We start from the raw sequence: 21,080 nt of genomic DNA on the forward strand, positions 1-21,080 counted from the left end.
CAGGGAGTATGATTTGGTTCTCAGTGCTGCCCTGGAGTTGAGCTGGCCTGATCCCCATTCCTTACAAGTTGTGTCCCGCTATTGACTCTGCGTCCCACTGAAGTTGGGAAACTATGTAATAGAGCTCCAGATGAAGGTCTTGAAGCAGGATGTATTGGTTCTTAAAATAATGTCCTAGGTACTAAAATTGGGAGATTAGCAAAGTAATAAAGTAGGCGTGGTAACATCACCATTTTGTATATTGCTCTGCAACCTATTACTGTTGGTGGTAAAGAACTCCAGAATGTTACTTGTGATCTAAGTGATCTTAATATTTGAGTTACCCTGAGTAAGTCTGTTTTGTCGTGGTACACATTGATGTTTTAGTATCTGAATGTGTTCAGCACCCTCTCTACCTCTCTCCCAACCCAAGTCAACCCTATTTTGTGACAAAGTGGGCTCATGTGGGAATAGAAAGGATTTAGACCAGTTATTCTCCAGCCCATAGACACACTTGAATTTCCTTAGGGTCCAAGCTACTGTCACTTAATCTGCTGTGACCTCTCTCACATACATCATATCATCAGCATATAGTGAGATAGCATGTGTACTGTTAATCAGATGCACCATCATCTGCCTTCCTCTCCAATTCTAGCAGCTAATGGCTCTATGGTCAGAGTGAAAACCACAGGTGATAGAAAACATCTCTCTCGTGTCCCTCTGCATATCTGGCAAGATGATGATATTATCCAGCCAGTGAAAACCCTAGCTATTGGCCTGATATAAAACTGCTTAATCCATGTTATCATTTTTCTACCAACTCCCACAACCAGGTCCTCACTGGTGATGTGAAGGAGCTAACTACACTCAACTGATGCTTCACATAGCTTGTCTGGGGAACCTAACGGGCAAGGTTTATCATGTGAAATTCTGTTGGTAGCGAATGAAGAACTGGTATTTTTCCTTCTGTAAATTCAAATAGTGCTTCCCTAATCTCGTATTCTATGAAGGGGCCCTCATTTCCTGAACTTGGTGTGTGTCACTCCGCATAAGTTTATCATGTCACTCAATTAAATTGCTGTCTGTATGCCTGTTGTTTGTGTAAACGGCCCTGTGCATTTTATGAAAGGCCTCATTGATGTCACCGTGTGAGTATAGAATAGTTCCCAGCTGATCGATAATAATTGTGGGACACGGCCCTCTCTGCAGTCACCCCCAGCCTTTGTGCCTTTTACCCTCCTCTTGTTGCTGAATTTGTTATTGTTGGCCTTAGGTCTCTGTGCACTTTACCAGTGTTAACCAGTGCTAAATTGCTTGTGCTCACTCTCCGAAACATGGTTTGATTTACATATACCTTATTTGCATATTTAATTTACTTGTATGTCCCTTGAAGAGTGGCATACGGTATAACCAGGGCCTGTACATTAAACGTTACCAGTGAGCCTGCAGCACTGATTGTCCCACCCACATAAGTAACACTCTAACACTTGTCACAAGCCTGCTATTGCTGATTTGGCGTCTAAGCCCCCTTGCCAAGCCTTAAACTCCCCTTTTATTACATATACGTCACCTCTAACACTTGTCACAAGCCTGATATTGCTGATTTGGCATCTAAGCCCCCTTGCCAAGCCTTAAACTCTCCTTTTATTACATATACGTCACCTCTAGGGTGAGTCCTAAGTAACCCATAGGACAGGGTGCTGTGTAATAAAAGGGTGGACATGCACTTTTAAGATTTACATGTCCTCCTATTGAAAAACTCCCAAATGTGTTTTTCAATACTGTGAGGCCTACCCCTTCCATAGGATAACATTGGGGATTCCTTGTTACATTTAATAAGCTGTAATTCCTAAATGAGAGGCGGTAGATATGCTATGTTTGGTACCTATGGGACTGTAATGATAAACCCTCTTTAATGGTAAAGTTGGATTTATCATTACAATTCTGAAAATACCACTTTTAGAAAGTTAGAATTTTCTTACCCTTAGCCTTTTGGGTCTGCAGTCTGTCCTGGGTCGTATGACTGGGTGTAGCTGACAGATTATGTGAATTCCTCCCAGACTGTCACACAATTGTGGGATTAGCTGTGCGTCAATGGCAGGATGGGGGAAGATGTGGAGCGGAGCACAGCCCCACTAGCACTTGAATAGGCTTCATCCTGTCTCCTCACACTAGGCCTAACAACCCTATATTTTGTCAGTGGAGCTAGCTTGGAGCCAGGGCAGGGGAGTCAGAAAATTCCTAGAACTTCAAATAACCATTCTAGAAACGTCTCCCATCTTCTAGGAGTCGGGCACCAGGGTATATTAAAAAGGACTCACAGGCCCACACTTCAGTTCACAACTGGACCTGTGGAAGAACTCTCAGAGGACTGCCTGCTGCTGTCACCTTCTATGCACTCTGCCAAACTACTGCTGTACCTGAAATGACTGCTTTGCTGCCTGAGCCTGCCTTTACCTCTCAGAGGCCAGTCCTGCATCTGAGCCCTGCATCTACACCTGAACCCAGGACTTCAGAAGTGACTAGGGCTAGTTTGATGGCCTCCTGTTCAGAGTCACAGAGACATAACAGACTCCCACTATCTTGAACCCACACCTGGCTCCAGCCTGAGTCAGTCCTGAACCCCCAAGAGGTCTCCATCCACTCCTGGACCCTTGGTTGTGGTGTTAAAGGTGTCCAGATGACCATTTTCCAAAACTGAGGACAGACAAAATTTGACAAAAAAGTGCTCTGAGAACCAGGAGGATACTAGGACCAACCTTCTTGCCTATCCTCCGGAAGTGCATCACTGGTCAAATTCACTTTGTAGCTTATCCCGCTACGTTCTTCTGTGCAGCAGCAAACCCATATCAGCAGTCCTTCGCCAACAGGATATTTACCTCATGGAACTGTCTTCGGCTATAGCCTTCTGCTTTGTCCCGCTGAAGATTTTCAGCTTTCATTTTGATGACTACATTTGAAGGCTTAGGCCCCATTCCATGGCCACCCAAGGACGAATCTCCCTCCTCGGACACTCCTGCAGCCTTGCACCACTGAACATCTACCTTCTCAGACATTTTTCTCTCAAAATCCAAAGGTAAGCCCTGACCAGATGTTTGTGTTTGGCACTTTGTTCACTTAAGTGTTATTTTGACCTTTAAACTTTAAAAAGTCATAACTCTGCTACTACTGATTCCATTTTTTGGTATTTTGGTGTGAAATAATTTAATAAAATTTACTCTATTTTTCTTAATTGGTTTGGGATTTTTGCTGTGTTGTATTTTCACTTTCTTACTGTTTGTGTGCTTCATAAATACTTTACGCATTGCCTCTAAGTAAAGCCTGACTGCTTTCTGTGACTATCTACCCAGAGTTAAGCACTGGTTAATTTACTGACTTTTTGTGGCTCATCCTGCAAGGGATTGTTGCTTTTAACTATAGAACAGTCTGCCCTTAGGTGATGGAATGTTGTAATAGCCTTATATCCCTTCTGCCTAAGGTTACACCATTTGTTAAACACCCCCTCCCTCGTTATAATCCCTTACCTGCAACTCTGCCATATAACTCGGGTTCAGGGCCTTTAACAACTGGTAGAGCCTTCAGTAGCGGGCTGTAAAGGTATATTTTTGAAATATCAGAATGTTGCAGTTTTATCCACCAGGACAGGGATATGCCAGCTTTGGTCCCTTCAGTATGTCTTAGTCACTTAAGCTGTACAGTTGATGCATCACAGCCTTTCTATAGAGACTGCACGTTTCTCAATAGGATGCAATAATGGTTCCATCTGTTGCATTTCCTCTCTGCTCCTATGCCAACAGAAAATTCTCCAAGCTCCGTATTTCCCTCCAAACTGTTTCTGGGTCCTAATGGTTGTTTGTATATAGATATATATAGATATCCCTAATCACTGATCTGGATGACTTAAATTCCAGTACAATGGATTGAGCCATTCCTTCATTTTCATTATAATACCTGGTTATAGTCTTACTCAATGTAGCATGAAAGGCTCCAACCTCAACTGTTGAGCTATGCAGCCTCCATGTAAGTACTGGGCATGTCACTCTCCCCAGTAAAGGTTTAACTCTAGGGGGATATGGTTTGGGAGTTTGCGAAATTTGAGTAACTTCCTTTTGCATTGTTATATGAAATGTCAGAAAAATTGAGTAAAATTATGTGAAATATAAATCTGGCATTTGGTGGTGCACTTTAGTGTGAAATCTGTCGATATTGTTACGTTTTGCGCAAAAACAGCAGAAAAAACACAAGTGGTATGAACAAAAGTCTATCGAGTTCTATTTGGTCGAATTGTCTTCATGCTCCTGCAATAGGATTTTTACCAAAAGTGGACTTTAGAATTGTGTGACGTGGAGAAGGGGCACAATTCTGAGTATTTTGGTAACAAGCATAATTCCCCAAATTATTCAATATTATGCTAGCATAATGAACATTTCTTCAGGACCTACTAATATCACATAGGGCCTGATTACGACTTTGGCGGAGGGGATTACTCTGTCCCAAATGTGACAGATACCCCGCACGCCGTATTACGAGTTCCATAGGATAAAATGGACTCATAATTCGGCGGGCAGGATATCTGTCACATTTGGGATGGAGTAATCCCCTTATAAATTGTGTGATTTACACTGGTCTGCAAAGCCTTAGTATGGAGTATACCATTTAATCTTACATGCAAAACATGTGGGTCAGCATACACGTAATATTCTCTTTCTTTTGGGACAAGGACCAGTGCCATTGTCTTAGTGCTTTCTCATTTTTTAATAATAGGTGCCTGCAAGAGAGGTGGATATGATCTGTCTGGAGAAACATACAACATGCTGATGAATTCCATTCCTAAAATCCATGGCAGGTGTGCCCAATCCAGCCAGGTTCTTTGACAAAATATTATAATAAAAGTGGCTGATCAGTATAAGGTGAGCAAACATTGTTTAAGACAATTGTCCGCCTATCTCATTTGTCCTTCACTAAGTCGTATCTCCCCTTTGGATTTAAAGGTATTGGGCCTGATTCACAAAGGTAAACATACACTTGTGTACAAGGTTAGGATTGTTTGCTATTCACAAACAGATGTATGAGTAGAACCTTTATGAGTGCGAAAACTCCAGACGTAGAAAGATAGGTCTTTTTATGTGTAGAGACTCCGCACTCGTAAATATACTAATAGTAAATCCCTTTATGAACAGCAAGAAATTGTAAAGATACACAATAGTGTAAGTTTACCTTTGTGAATTAGGCTCTTTGATTGGCATTTTATTACAATATGTGCCATGTATACACCAAAGCCCCCTCTTGTATTAGGCAAGAATTTGTGAACAAATACTTGTCTTCTCCATCTTTCTATTTCTTTTAAGTGTGTTTCCTGAAGGACCACTGTATGAGAGTCTCATCTTTTGAAGAAAGTTGGGACCTTATATCTTTTATCAACAGTATTAATTCCCTGAGCATTCCAGGTCAGGGCTGTGTAATTAACATACAGGCAGACTCTTAATGCTCTTTTGAGGTCATAATGGCTTCTCCCTTCCCATGTCTGCACCTGGAATGTGTCTTGTCAAGGCAAGTATCTGTCAAACAAGTAAGAACCTAGGACAGTTACGCCCCCCACCACCAGTCTAAAGCTGATCACAAATACTCCTTCCCAGGACAGCAGCAACTGTTCAGTTAGATAAAATAGATAGTTACATAAGGACGGTCTGGGAGCAGGCATAATATCTAAAATGATGGCCTCATATCTAGCCCTGATGGCCATTATCCATGTTAATGGACAACAGACGGCCCCCATTAGCATCCAAAGGGGCACTCATCAGGGGTGCCCCTGATCCCCCTTGCCCTGACTGTAGAACCCTTGGCTATCTCCATCCATCGAAACGCAGCCATTGCGGGCATTCCTTTTGGGGCCCAGAAGCACAGGATAAGCCTATTCCCAGATGATCTATTACTTATTGTCACCCAACCTGTCCCCTCTCTCCCAGACATTGTTGGCAACGTGGCCAGGTTTGAATCGGTGGCTTGCTTTAAAATCAGTTTAACCAAATCCCACACGCTCAGTCTTACTATGCCCAAATGGGATCTCCCTGCACTGCAAACTCTAGTACCATCCCATATAGGCCCCTGCCATGATTGGATATGTTGGCGTTAATCTAACTCCCACCTTGGTCTCCTGGACGCACCTCAGAATCTCCTGGCTGGGCCACATTAACGTTGTAAAGATGACTGTCCTACCACAGGCCTTGTATCTCTTCCAGTCCCTTCCTACAGTGATCCCTCATGACGATGTCACTCTCCTGCAGTACAACATGATCCGCTCCTTCATTTGGAATGGTAAGCAACAGAGAATTGCCAAATCCTTATTGATACAAGCTCGCGAAAGGGGCTGATTAGCATGTCTTAATCTACTTAAGTATTATTGGACATCCCATCTTCATTACCTCTCGGAGCGGGTGATTAGTGAAAGTGAAAAGCATTGGTTAGATTTTAACACGGAAGTGGCTTGCAGCCCTCTCTGGGACCTAGCTTGGCTTCCTAAACATGCCTGGCCATGCAGTGCACATATACCTACTCCTACCAAAACGGTACTTGATATCTGGGACAGTCTGGCACTTAGGAGGGAACTTACCACCTTTCCCTCTCCCAACATGCCAATTGCCTGCAATCCTGACTTCATACTAACATTGGCCCCACAATCTTTTCCTAGCTGGGTGGCCGGCGACCATAAAACTCTCCAAGACTTTTATAGGAACTTCCACCAAATGCTTTAACCAGAGTAAGGCCAATTTCCACCTCCCTGAAATGATAAGAATTTGGTACTACCAGGTATGTCATTCGGCACTGCACCCCTACACTGTCTTGCAGCTATCAGACCTTAAACCCCCTTCAAAAAATTGGTATGTGCATACACTAGCTCTAAAGGACGGATTTTCAACACATACAGGACAATTTAACTCTCTACACCCACTCAGAATCACACATATCAATCTCGATGGCAGGCAATGGTCACAGGGACTATTTCCCCCAAGCAGTCGGACACTCTTTGGCATGACATACCCAAGACTTACAGAAGCCTCTCTTACCAGAAAACATCATACAAGGTTATGTTTCAATGGTACTACATGCCTGCCTGTCTCTTGAATATATACCCCTCTACACCTTCTCTCTGCACAGGGCACTACAACTCTTTGACTAACCCGTCCCTAACAGTTGGCCTCACTGTTTAGCGCCATTCCTCATCCGATTTATGAGACACTCATAGGTGTACTCCTACATGACTTTACTCTCACCAACCAGAATGCTATATGTCACATTGATCTAATTTGTTCTTCTTAAAAGTTCTACAACTTCTCCCTTTTCCTTTATAAATGAGACATGACAAGCTACAGGAAACTCTTGGCACATGTATCTTTGCTATCTGCTTTGATTATTGGTGCCTTTAACATTAAGCCTTGATTTATGTTTTTTCTTTGAATTGTATTATGATTGGAATTCTGACTTACTGTAGTTGCCCTTGGGGGCATTGTCACCTTATGTTGTGTTTTGACAAAACTCTTAATAGAAAGATAATGAGTGACAAAATAGATAATTAACAAGAGTACACCTCAACATAGCTTATTATGACTTAAAGGTGATGAGGGTTGTAGCATTTCTACCTACGAATCAAGGTCCGTCTCGCAGCCCTCAATGCCTCATGTATGTTTCTGACAAGCCTCTGGTATGCTGCCATGTATGGTCTGGTGAGAAATGCTTCTCCTGCTGTGCTTGCCTTAATTATTGCACCTATAGGCGCTTGAACTAGCCATAAAAATGGGACCTATTGTGTTGCCGAGCTCCTCCTGGAGTGCCTCCCATTGTCCTATGATTTAAACAGTGCTCGTGCCACACTGTTTAAAATTAAATAGTAACCAACACAGGCAAGAAAAAATAATCTTCAATCTGACAGCATTTGTTCATAGCAGTCCTATTTTATATGAGCTTCGCTGCCGCTTGTGACGTAACCACTAGCAGCTGGTCCAGGTCAAGCCCATCATCTTTAGATGCTGAATCCCCATACATATATACTGTTGTTTCAGTTGTGAGCACCGCTTTTCACTCTTTCGAGGTGGGGATCCTGAGCAGGATTTCATTGCAATGCACTCTTTGCCCCAACCTGTGTTCATGCTCCCACGTGATATCCTCTTCTCCCACCAAAGTTTCGACCTCCTCTTCAAGTGACAAGGATTTTGTTGAGATTTTCTGTCATTGGGTTCTCTGGGCTTATTTGGGCCTCATCGATCTTTTCTATCAGAGTGCACTGTGTGCCTCCTAGTGCCATTGCAGGCATGCTGCAAGGGTGCCTGAATTATGGGCAGGATTATTTTTGCACAAGAAGCGAATTCGTTTCTGTACAAAAACAATCCAAAGAAGCATTTTCCTCTTTCTATGCATGATGCATTGTGCAGCCTCTGAGAGGCGTAGCAATTTGATGCTAATCCCAGCTTTACTAATCTTTGTAAATCTGGAACTGTGTCAAATACATGATCAAATACATGGGTGGATGCACAGGAACGACCATGCTTCACCCATGGAATGCCTACCAGATCGAAATGTAACTCAACACAGTGTAAGGCGCTGTGTTGTGTTACATTCCTTTACAAAGCCACACAAAGCAGTGCAAGGCCCCCCTTGCATGGCTTTGTAAATGTTACTCAAGGAATTGTGCTGCCTTTTGTCATCTCGAATGACGCAAGGGGAACACAACTCCTTGCTAAATCTTGCACTTTGTGTCTGCGCTTGTAGAAGGTGATTTACTAACAATTTGCACTTGGTTTACATCATAAAATTGATGCAATCCAGTTTTTCTTTTGTTATTTACTTATTTAAATTGACTAAAAGTAATGGAAACTAGTGCAAATCGCTGTTTTGTGTTACTTAGCATCACAGGGGCATTGCATAAGTGTTCCCTTGCAACCACCCATCCTTTTTGACACAAAACCCTATCTACCAAAAATGCAAGAAAGGGTTTTGTGTAAAAAAAGAATGCCTTTTGAAACCATGCGTTAAAAGGAGAAATGTTTTCATTTCTCTTTTCTTTTCCTACTTTGCATGTGTGCTGCACTGTACAACATACATATAAAGTAGGAAACGTTTTAAAAGTTGTCTAGGCATAGTATTTTACACTGGAAGGGAATCCTTCCAGTACAAAACCCATAGTGGAATCTCACATACCCTTGCACTATGGTGCAAAGGTGTGTGCATGGTGCATAGCAGCAAAATTCTGTGCTGGCGCTTTGGAGAGGGGATGAGAGAGCCATATCTCTCTAGCTATGGCACTCACTTTGCTCTCTCCGTGTCATGCAATGCAGTATAGCATTTTTGGCTGCTGCGCTGTGGCGGGTGACACTTTAGTAAATCTGCCCCCACGTATCTTTCTGTTGTTTCTGTATTTACCCATTTGGGCTTCTCCCCTGTTCTTTCTCCAGTCTTGATAGAGTGTACCGGAGTATTTTTGTTTTCTCTCTCTTATAGTTTGCAGAGTTTCTCCTGCCCCTAGACCAGTGCATTAGGTGCCTTAATCTCTTGGAGCCAGAGGTAAGGACAAGCAGTCAAGTCCACTTTGTCTCCACAATGCACTGTCTGCCTCAGTGGTTTGGTTTCACCTTTCTTTTATGGCACTAGCCTCTCCTTCAAGTATTACACTGGGCCCGTGCTTCACTTATCGGGTTCCACCTCAGTTTTTAATACCCTTTGCTGCACAGTTGTCTCCGGCTGTTCCTCTTTAAGTGCTGACCATGTTTCAGCAGGTTATATCCTCCTATCCATTGACTTCATGTGCATGTAATCCACTGGGTTTCTTCAGTCACACAACTTTACATGGTAATACAAGGGCAGGTGGGCCAGGGGCACCAGTCTCAAGATGTACTGAGTCACGCTCCTTCATGAACTGCCTTTTTGCCCCAGATCATTATAAGGCCTCCTCTGTGTGTTGCGTTTCAATGGGGAAATCCTCCTGTATCGGCCAAGATCAATGTAGAGCTGCCTGCCATGCTCTACTATGGTTCAAGACAGGCCAGTGGGTCAAGACCTAGCTATCACTTTCCCCCAAGCTCTATTTGTCAGACACCTGGCTTAATTTCCTGCAGAGCAGGCAGCCACCTACACGAAGGCATGGTGGCAGATGGAGGCAACCCTGGCTGAGCCATACCCTGGGGCCCATCCACCTCAGCATGTCCAATTATGCAGTGGCACCAGAAGGTCCAGGCAATTGATGGGAAGTTCGGAAGCCATCAGCGATCCTCCCTCGCTGAACCAATATGTTCATCCTTAGAGGTGGCCAATGCTTTCCTAGCTCCCAGAATCAAGTTGATCCAGTTAATGTATGTCCAGCAACGCAGGTGTGGGAGACACTCATCTAGGAAGGCGAGCAGGGAAGGGAGCAGATGTCCAATGAATCAAAACCCGCCTCCCCTCCCCTTTCTTAAATTCACGTGGCACCTGCAAGGACCTTGCCGCTGCAGGCCTGTCTTCAGGGACCAGTGCTTCTCTCTCTCCTGGAATCTGTCTCTCCCAGGTATCGGGCCACAGGCAGGAACTTCAGGTCAAGTCCAACTCCTCCATCTTATCACTAAGCCCCATGGAGGCTCTGTCAGATAGGATACAATGGATTTAAAGGGTGCGTGCCAGGACCTAGTTCATTTTACATCTCTCATGTTGAAAGGCTAGGCCACACCTTGCTACAGTTCTTGTACTAACTGTTAGACCTGACCCTTTTTGCAGGGTCATCCCTAAACTTGTTGCCTCCTTCCTCCTATTTTTTCTGACAAGTTTTTGTTGGCTTTGTGACTCTGGGCACTTTACCACTGCTAACCAGTGCTAAAGTGCATATGCTCTCTGTATAAATTGTACTGGTGATTAGTTTTTCCATGATTTACATATTTGATTTACTAGTAAATCCCTAGTAAAGTGCACCAGAGGTGCCCAGGGCCTGTAATCAAATGCTACAAGTGGGCCTGTAGCACTGGTTGTGCCATCCACATGAGTAGCCCCATAAACCTGTCTCAGACCTGCCACTGCAGTGTCTGTTTGTACTGTTGTCTGTACTGTGCTGTGTGTCTGTTTGTACAGTTGTACAGTCCTGTACAAGTGTACCCATTTGCCAGGCCTAAAGCTTCCCTTTTTATACATGTAGGGAACCCCTAATGTAGCCCCATGAGCAGGGTGCAGTGTATGATAAAGGTGGGACATGTACTGATGGGTTTTACATGTACTGATGTGTTTTACATGTCCTAACAGTGAAATACTGCTAAATTTGGTTTTCACTATGCAAGGCCTATCTCTCTCATAGGTTAACATGGGGGCTGCCTTTAAATATTATTAACGTGCAGTTTCCCTTGGAGAGCAGATAGAAAAATGGAGTTTGGTGTCCCCGAACTCAAAATTTAAAAATACATCTTTTAGTGAAGATGGTTTTTAGATTGTTAGTTTGAAAATTCAACTTTGAGAAAGTGGGCATTTTCTTGCTTAAACCATTCTGTGACTCTGCCTGCTTGTGTATTCCATGTCTGGGTCATACTGACAGTTGTGCTGTTTGTGAATTCCCTCTAGACAGTGACACAAAGGGAACTGGGGTGTAGCCTACATATCCTGATGAGCCATCTGGGCTAGAGTGGAGGGAGGAGTTGTCACTTACACCTGAATGGGCTTTGCCTGCCCTCACACAATGCAGTCTCCAACCCCCTGGGGTGCATTTGGAGCCAGGCCTGGGCAAGGCAGGATCCCGTAAACAACAGCAACTTTTCATTCAAGTTGGGCAACTTCAAAGGCAGAAAGGAGTATAAGTAGTGGACCCAAAACCCCAGACTTTTAGATCACCTCAAGATCACTTCTGGGATCATGAGGAACCTCTGCCAAGGAGAAGAGCTGAAGAGCTGAAGAGCTGATGAGAAGTGCTGCCCCTGCCTGTGACTGTGCTTTGTTGGGCTATCCTGCAGTTGCTGCTTCTGCCTGTGAAAGGGGACAAAGACTGGACTTTGTTGTGTATTCGTACTTAAGAGGTATCTCCAAGGACTTGGAGTAGAGCTTGCCTCATCTTTTGAAGCCTCAGGTACAACAAAGGCTACACCATCCAGTTTTGAGTCTGCATGTTCTGGATTGTAGCTTGCCAGAGAGTGCCATTCCAGTTCCCGGGCCCCTGGAAGAGAATTCCTGGAGGAAAACCTGTTAAACAATGCCAGACAACACCGTGTGAGTTCGCTAAGGATGCCACTGCACGGAAACCGTGATGTCACCTGCCCCGAAGCTATGGACCTCGCAGAAGCGCGTCAACACCAACGACTCCACAGACCTCGCATCACCGCTGATTCTGCACGACCTTGCTGAGATCGGAGTATCGTAAGCCCGACGTCCGTGACATCCAATGCCATCGCAGAGCCTGCGGCCCTGTGACATCATTGTGACCCCGTGAGGTCGCCCTGGAGCATTGTGACTTTGCCGGACTTCGTCTCTTCCAGAACCAAGGGACCGACACCTCGCAACCGATGCCACCTCACTTCCACTGCTCTGCAGTAAGGACCCAACACCTCTTCATGGTGCCTCTGCTCCTGTGCCCCGTGGCACCAGGACCAATGCTGCATCGGATCCAGTGATGCCTTGCTCCCCGACTCCGTCCACTGGCCTCTTTTCTACTTGTTTACAAAGGTAGTGAACCTGAGGGTCCGTATGACACTGTAAACGGTGCCAGTGACGTTGCATTGTGGGAAATGACTCTGTCACAACGCCGCTTAATACCAACGTGCAGCATTTGTGCCTCTAGGCACTATTTTTGTGTTTTTAAGTGCAAAGATCATATTTTTAATGGTGTATTGTGGATTTTTATCGTATTTGGTCTTGTTTATTTAGAGAAAATATTTACTATGTTTCTAAACCTGTGTAGTATCCCTTTTGTAGTGTTTCACTGATTGAGAGTTAAGTGATAAGTACCAAAGCGATCAAATGGCTTCAAGTGGTGGTGATATCTGTAACACTGGCCAAATATTGCACACAGAGAACTTGTAAAAAATTATGGATCGACCATAAACTGACACAGTAAAGCAGATGTGCTGAAGAGCTTAGAACAAACAAATAGACTAGACACAAATTTCCTACCAAGTTCCAAAAAGTTGGCGTCATGAAATCAAGCATGCCAGACTCAAACCACAATGAAACAGCTCTTCTGACACCATTTCACTGGAAGAAGTAGAGCATCACCATAATCTTCTGACACCATATCACTGGAAGAAGTAGAGCTTTGCCATAATCTGTGAATATCAACCCTATATTTCACATTACACATGGCCCAAAAAAGGTCTTGCATTGACATATCTCCAATGGAGGGTAAAGAATGATGAGCGGATGTCGAAGTGTTACCAGCCAAAAGTCAGTCTTATAACGAATAAAGGAACAGGAATGCTCTGTACTTTCACAATCCTACATGTACCGAATCAATTAGGTGTGCCAGGCCTTTACCACATAACTTTTGTTCAATTTGCCCACCTGCAGAGTAATACTGAGGAGCGACCTGAGTGCCACTGTCAGAATGATGTGTCACTGGAGCAGCAAGGAGCACATTCTCAGTGCTTCACAGCCATGACACCAAGCAGGCCATAAAACTGTAAGATGAGAATCTTATGGGACAAGGGATCCTTCAATACAGGAATACAGATCCTGAGGCATCTACCTTCTCTGACCTTTCTCCAAGTCATGAAGATTCATTCTGAGCCTTTTCTGGTGCAAGATCATACCTGGCAATTGGAAGGCAAATTGGCAACTTGCACACACGCCAGGTGCTGCTTATACCAATATATGTGACATCACTCATGACATGTTCTATGATGTCATGGATAAGATTGCTAATAGCAACTTCTTGGACCTGGCCCTGTTACAGGGTCATTACCCAAGCTTTTTGCCTTTTTCCTCCTTATTTTTCAGACCCTTGTTGGCTGACGTTATGACTCTAAGCACTTTTTCACTGCTAATCTGTGCAAAGTTAAATACATTACTCTGCATGGTGAGTGCTTAAATTATGGTTACTTTATTTAACTATATCTGGTGAATAGCAATGTTTTTTATTCTAAAATGTTACGTTTTAACTTACATTTTCATCTATCTATAAGGTCACTTTAATCTTTATATTTTCTAGTTTATATAAAGGTTGATAACTGTACACATAGACAATTATATCACTCATTGCACCTGTTTGTAGGTCATGTTTGTAGCTGCTTTACAGGCATTTAACATCTGACTCCTTCTAGGGCTTGAGGTTTTATACTCACCTCATCTTGCATGGACATTTCCCTTGTGGTCTGGTGTTATTCTACTCCACAATGAACGAATCTGGGTCAGAAGTAAATTTTCGAAAAACGACTGCAAACTATGCACGCACTTTTAAATACCTTGAGTGGGACAAACAAGGTCCCCATCTGGTGAACTCTCAAAAGGCTGGTAAGTGCAGCCGGGTACCGAAGGGTGCCTCAGATGCTACTCAGGACCTCAGTCCGGGTGGCAGACACAGCACTCCCTCGCCATTTGTTGCACACAACAGATCCCAGCTCTCGGGAGGGCCGCGTGCCAAACATCATTGTGTGTCCGGACTCCGGAGGTGATCAGCTGAGCTTCTCGGCCTTCACCCTTCCCAGTGTGCACCTAAACAGGAAACATAGCATCACAAACTGCTTGAGGGTCCAAACACCCAAATGCAGTCCCGCGAGCTGCCTCAAAATGTGGAATGATACTGACCAATAGCTGAAGAGGGTGACCCATATGTCTCCCTGCATCAGTATGTTGGGTACTTCTTTTGTTTATTACCGTGTTGTGGAAAACACCTAAATATGTCTCTAGGCCAGACCTAAAGAGAAATTAAAAGAAATAAGTATAATTGGTAACATCGTTTATCAAAAAGTATGATGCACCAGAAATTAGCATCCTTTGAACGGTTTTTATCACAGACACAACCTCCTAGGCCCTTTTTGTGGTGACCGTGAAAACCGGGGTCATAAATACACTAAGCTGAATTTTTACTTTGTAAAATGAGGCATAACAGTTGCAGCGGTCTTTGCACGTTTTTTCCATTGATATGAATGAGAGTGCCAACTCCGGCCACATCAGTGGAACTTCCACCCGACTCAAGGTATTTAAGTCTGGAAAACTTTTTTCACGCCTGTGGCGGATGCGCCACACGTGCCTGGAGGCTTCAGAGCGAAATTCTTGTCATATCTGCTTTGTGTAGCAAGTCCAGGCACAGTCGGCGCAGCTTTTAATAGCGATCCCTTTCAATTACAGCCAGTATCTGACATACCGCTTCTACAGCACATTTACAACAGTTTAAGCAATCCTCACGGCTGCAATAAAAATCTACGCAGCCTTGGTTCATAACAAATCATTTGTATTAGCTAAACTGTGCAAATGAAGAAACCTTATTAATTATGCTGACACCAGGTCATTTCCTTTGTTCACTCAAATCCTCCAGTGTGAGATGGAAAGGAGAGGTATTCAGTAACTCGTATTTCAAATCTGGCTGCAGCATGTCAGCCCATCAGTTCTTGTCCCAAGGACCTATGTAATAGTTATTAATCAAACATAAAAATAAAATAGGACATAAAAAACTAATGGCCGTATTTAGGCCCAGATTTAAAAGGGCCTAGATAATCCTTGCTCCACATGAGCGTTATTTTTATTTTTATGCTAATGTGGCCTAAGGAGGCCAAAGTGGCCACGCCAGATTTGCAAAGTGCCGCAATTCATGCATTGCACCACTTTTTGCCACATTATGCCTGCACCAGGCATAATGGCCCTCATTATAACAATGGCAGTATGAACCGCCTACCGCTGCGGCGACGGCCGCCAAAAGACCGTCACCGTGGCTACCAGCCATCAGCCAGATTATGACCACAGCCGGATTTCCCCCATAAGGATGGCGGAAATCCGGCTGTGGTCAAGCCGGTGGATGGTGGTAACGTGGCGCTGCTGCCAGCAGCAGCGCCACGCCAGTAGACCACCCCAGGCCATATCATGACCCATGACACGGCCTAGCGGGGTTCTGCTTTCGACGCTGCTGCTGGCAGCAGCGCCCCGTTCCGTCTCTTGTCAGAGGACCCCTTGCAAGCAGGTAAGTCGGGTGCTCCGACAGAGGAGGGGGTAGAGGGTATTGTGTGTGTGTGGGGGGGTGGGGGTTTATGTCTGCGCATGCGTGTATGCAGGTGTGTGATGCATGTTGTGTGTATGTGCGTGTAAGTTGTGTTGTGTGTATGCGTGTGTGCCTGCATGTATGTAAGTGTGGGGGATGTGTGTATGAATGGATGTATGCATGCGTGCTTGAATGTGAGAATGGGTGTGTGTATGTGTGTGTGCGTGTGTGAATGTACGTGCATGTTTGAAGGGGGGTCTGAAGAGGGAGGTGGGGCGGGGAGGACTCTGGGGAGGGGGAGGCAGGTGGGGGAAACCCCTATCAGTGACAGGGAAGGAATTCCCTGTCACTGATAGTGCCTACCACCATGGTTTTCGTTGCAGTATGGAAGCCACGAAAACCTTGGCAGTAGGCGGGGTCTTATTCCACCAGAAGGCCTAGTGACGGCCGCTGGGCTGGAGACTTATGTCTCCAGCCCGGCAGTTGTTACCGCCGTGGCGTTCGGTATGGTACATTGGCGGTTTGGCTTTGGCCAAACCACCAATGTCATGATATGGCGGTATGTACCGCCAGCCTGCCAGGGTCATAATGATCCCCAATTTATGCAAGGGGGGGCGTTCCCTCGTTTGGGGGGGGCAAAAAAATGGCACAAAGAAATCTAAAAGATTTCTTTGTGCCATTTTTTTCGGCATTTTTAACACCTGCTCAGAGCTGGTATTAAAGGGGGGCACGCCATTGGTTACAATGGTCCCCTGTGTACTGTTCAAGGTTGGCGCCAAAATTTTGGCGCAAACTCTGAACAGTATATCAATAGTGTCAAAAATGTTGGTGCTATTGCCCCCTACCCTGCAACATGGTGCGCCGTATTTTGAATATGGTGCACACATGTTGGCAGTAGGGGAAACTATGGGTGCAGCACCACTTTTCTTAAATCTGCCCCTTAGTTTGGTGGAGCGGGAGCACCAGCGTAAATTGGTGGTGATGTTGCCTGACAAGCGTACTACATTGAGTAAACTCTTTCTAAATCTGCCCTTTAGTGTGAGCTCTCTATTGTATTTTTATTTGATTTTGATTTTATCACAGACTTTTATAGTAGCTCATATTTCCCTAGGATTCTTAAATTCCATAAACTACCTTTGCTGACTTTCAGATTTCTGGGAGAAAAATGTCACCCTTCAACCAAACGGGGGCGACTCAACAATCACAAGTTTTTTGCTTCAGGTGCTGTTCCATACTTCTCTAGGCCACTGCAGTCAATGCCAAGGGGAGAGGTTTATTTGAGCTCAACAAGACTTTTATTTCAGCACATAAAAGTAGGAGTCGTAATGTTTAACAAATCATCACAGACAGTACCCGCCTCACAAGTCACATGACTGTGAAATAACCCGTCCTAACCTTAACCCTAAGGAGGCAAAGTGCCTTCACTGGAAGTGCATTAGGGTAATTGATTTTTGTTTTTCAAAAACACATTTCTGCTTTGGAAGCTTGTTTTTGAAAAACAAAAAAGTAAGTCAAACATGACCAAACTACCAGCGGGCTGTTCTGCAACCTGTACTTGCTTCAGTGCAACCATGGCACAGGCAGTTGTACTGAAGGCAAAGAGATCTATGCTTGATGGGATCTCAGATTGTTCTAGACAGTCATCTGCCAGGGAAGCGAAGGTCTTTGGCCCCCACTGACATGGTGTACTGATGGATCATGCGTTTCTTTACATGGTCAGGAATCCAAGCAGATTCAACATTCAGGGTTAATGAAACAAAGGATGAGGCATACATTCCAAACATAAAACACAGAGGATCCGTGATCCGTTAATGAAACAAAGGATGAGGCATACATTCCAAACATAAAACACAGAGGATCCGTGTACATCACAAGCAAAGAGATGGAAAAGATTGACATTGAGGCAGTGGAAGTTGTGGTGCTGACAGAGGGACAAAGCTGAGAATAGACAGGGAAACACTCAACAGGGACACACAGAGCAGCCATGTCAGGCTGGTAGTTAGACTGCCACAAATGTTGTACTTCTGGGACAGGCGTGGAAGAGTTAGCATAAGAAACAAGTTCTCTTGTATCTCAGTGTCTTTAAGCAGCGGTTAGTAAGGCTCCTTCACTTAACTCCAAACACACACTGCATAGCTCCGCTCCTTCACATTTTTTTGTTTTCTTCCTCACTTTGGACTCTTGAGTGAAACTCATTTTCCTTTGGGAAGGTATGTTCCCTGCAGTAGTTCATGACAAATATGTTTACTATCAGGGCTCCTTCAGTTCTTGGATTATTATCCTGCTGTACACTGAGAACTAGTTACAGTCCTCACTCAAATGCTAATAAACTGAGGGGTATATTAAAGAGCCCGTAGCGCCATTCTAACACAAAAATAGTGTAATTTTTTTAAGCTAATGTGGCGTTAAAAGGCCAAAAACGCAGCACCATATTTACGAAGGAGTGCAATGCCTGCATTGCCCCACTTTGTAACCCTTTGCACTACATTATGCCTGCGGCAGGCATAATGTATGCAAAGTGGGCGTTCCCCTGTTAAGGGGGCTCAGAGCAGGCGTTAAAAGGGGGCTTGTCACTGAATACAATGGGCCCCTATGTACTCTGCAGGAGTCACGCCAAAGTATTGGCGCTACTCCTGCAGAGTGCATCAATAACGTTAAAAATAAATGCTATTGTCCCCTCCCCTGCGCCATGGTGCACCGGATTTTAAGTATGGCGCACAAATGGTGGCGGTAGAGCGTGCCAAAGGGCGCAAGATATATGCCACCGAGCGTATTGTGTGTCTTACATGTAGTTAACCATTGGTAAGTTGGTGCATTTTGGGCTGTGTGTCTTTACTCTATGGTGAGACCCAGAGGGTATAAACGTCCACTCTTTACCTACAAATTGCACTTCATCAGACCTGTGACAGGAGCCGGAAGTGACCTGACCAGATGCAGCGCTTCTCTTACACTTTCCTCTCCCTCTTCCCCTTCAAAGGCCAGCCCATGCACTCATAGAGAAATAGAAGGTGAGACAGGCCTTCAGGGGGAAGGAGGTGGATTGGCATCACAATTCCTCTGGTATCATAAATGTGATATACTCCAGTTGGCTAAGTTGTGTTCAACAATAAATTACGTAAAATGAAAATTTCATTCAATGGATTTTATGCTTGCCTGCATCCATGCCAACGTCCCTGAGCTCTGAAGCAATGATTAAATACGCTCTAGCTCTATCATTGCATATAAGGGAATGTCAATACTCCAATGAAAGGCAAAGAAGGATGCCAAGAAACCCACAAACAGGGCTTATGTGTGGTCTTCTGTGTACCCATGAGATATGAGTGTGGGTATCCACGGTATATTGTGACATTCATGGTACATCAAATAAACTGTATCCTTTGGCACATTTCCAATAATTCAGTGGGCTGTGTTTGGCCCTCTCTGCAGCCAGCTGTGTAAATCTTGTTATTTATATATCTTTCCTAGATCCAGCGATTTCTGTTGATGTTCAGCCATGAACAGTGCACATCCTCTTCCTGGTTGTTGATGGAGAGGAAGTTTGAATGAAGTAAGATCCAGGGCTCTTGCTGTGGGAAGTGGTCCTTACAGTACAGTCCTTAGAGTATGTGGTAAATTGGAGGGTGTGTGTTTGAGGACAGGAAGGGAGTATGCCAAGGCATTGAGGTTGCGTGTTTCTCGGCTGTTCAAAGCCTTTCATATCCATTTTCCTGGTAGCCTCAGGTCATTGAAGCAGGCTGTGAGGGGTCTCGGAGGGTAAGTATAGTTGGCAATCAGGCACACAGATGTTTTGCTCGGTCATAGAATGTGTGTGGGCCAGAGCTAATTGTTATTTAGTGAGGGGTGAGATACAGGGGACTGAGGACAGTAGGCCAGGGCAGCAGCTAAACCAATAAAGGGTGGGGGTACTCACTGGAAAGTTTAATTGTGTGCTTTACCACACTCCAAAATGGTGATCCCAAACTACATTGGCAGATCTCTTTAGGAAACAAGTAAAGATTCCCAGTTTAAGAGGGTGTCTCTAACTCTGAAGTGATACACCCTTTTTTTACATAGTACACTTTGCGAGAAAAGAGAAGCTGTTTGACATTCTGCAATCTTAAGATATTCAAGACCTCTGGATCTATAAGTCTTACTGCTCTGCCAGTGGGTGAACTCTCGTCGTTTTGTTTTTGGAAATGTTCCAGTGATGTATTTTTCTGGCGTACAATTGATGTTTCAAGAAGAACACTGGTTGTGTTTGACTAATCTGCATGCATTTCTGTCACTGTGCCTTCGCCATCGAACGCGGTTGGGAGTTTTTCTGGGTGGATCCTGGTAAGATAGTCCTCTCTTGAAATCTAATACTACACCTTCATTCTGTGTGTTTTTGTTCCTATGTCATCTCCTGCTGATGATGATGATTACTGTGGCTCCTGATTGGCCCAGGTTCTCCTGCCTCTGGTTGCTCTAGTTCATCCCAGGTTCACAGCTTTTATCTTCTCAGGGAGATGGAACTAGTCTTGGATAACAGTGACTTGACATCTAGTCCTGCTCTGGAGCTGCCAACATGCAAGCTTCTCAGATGCCTGACGGCAAACTAATTATTGGAACTATAAAATAAACTGAAGAATATGAATTAAATCCCAATGATTTAGGAAAGGCAGAAGGGCAGAGAAGGGGCGTATTGCAAATGTTGCGACCACAGTGGTAAGAACAGATATCAATATGATTGCAAGGAAAGATGGGTAAGAGTGCTGACTGCTTTGACTATGAGGAGTGGGCAGAAACATGCACTTTAGAGGGAATGTTTAGAGCAAGGGGGCACAGTATTAAAGAGCATCAGAGATTAGTTTTTACGAGGGAAATGATTTTGTGGGACAATATTAAGACTAGACAATGTTTTAAGGAGAACAGGAAAAAGAAGGGTCAGAGCTGAAAGTAAAGGACTGTTGTAAAGGAACCTTTATCTAACTTCTTCTGTGTTAATACATATTTCTGC

The sequence above is a fragment of the Pleurodeles waltl genome, chromosome 4_2 (assembly GCF_031143425.1).
Source record: "Pleurodeles waltl isolate 20211129_DDA chromosome 4_2, aPleWal1.hap1.20221129, whole genome shotgun sequence".
Taxonomy (NCBI): domain Eukaryota; kingdom Metazoa; phylum Chordata; class Amphibia; order Caudata; family Salamandridae; genus Pleurodeles; species Pleurodeles waltl.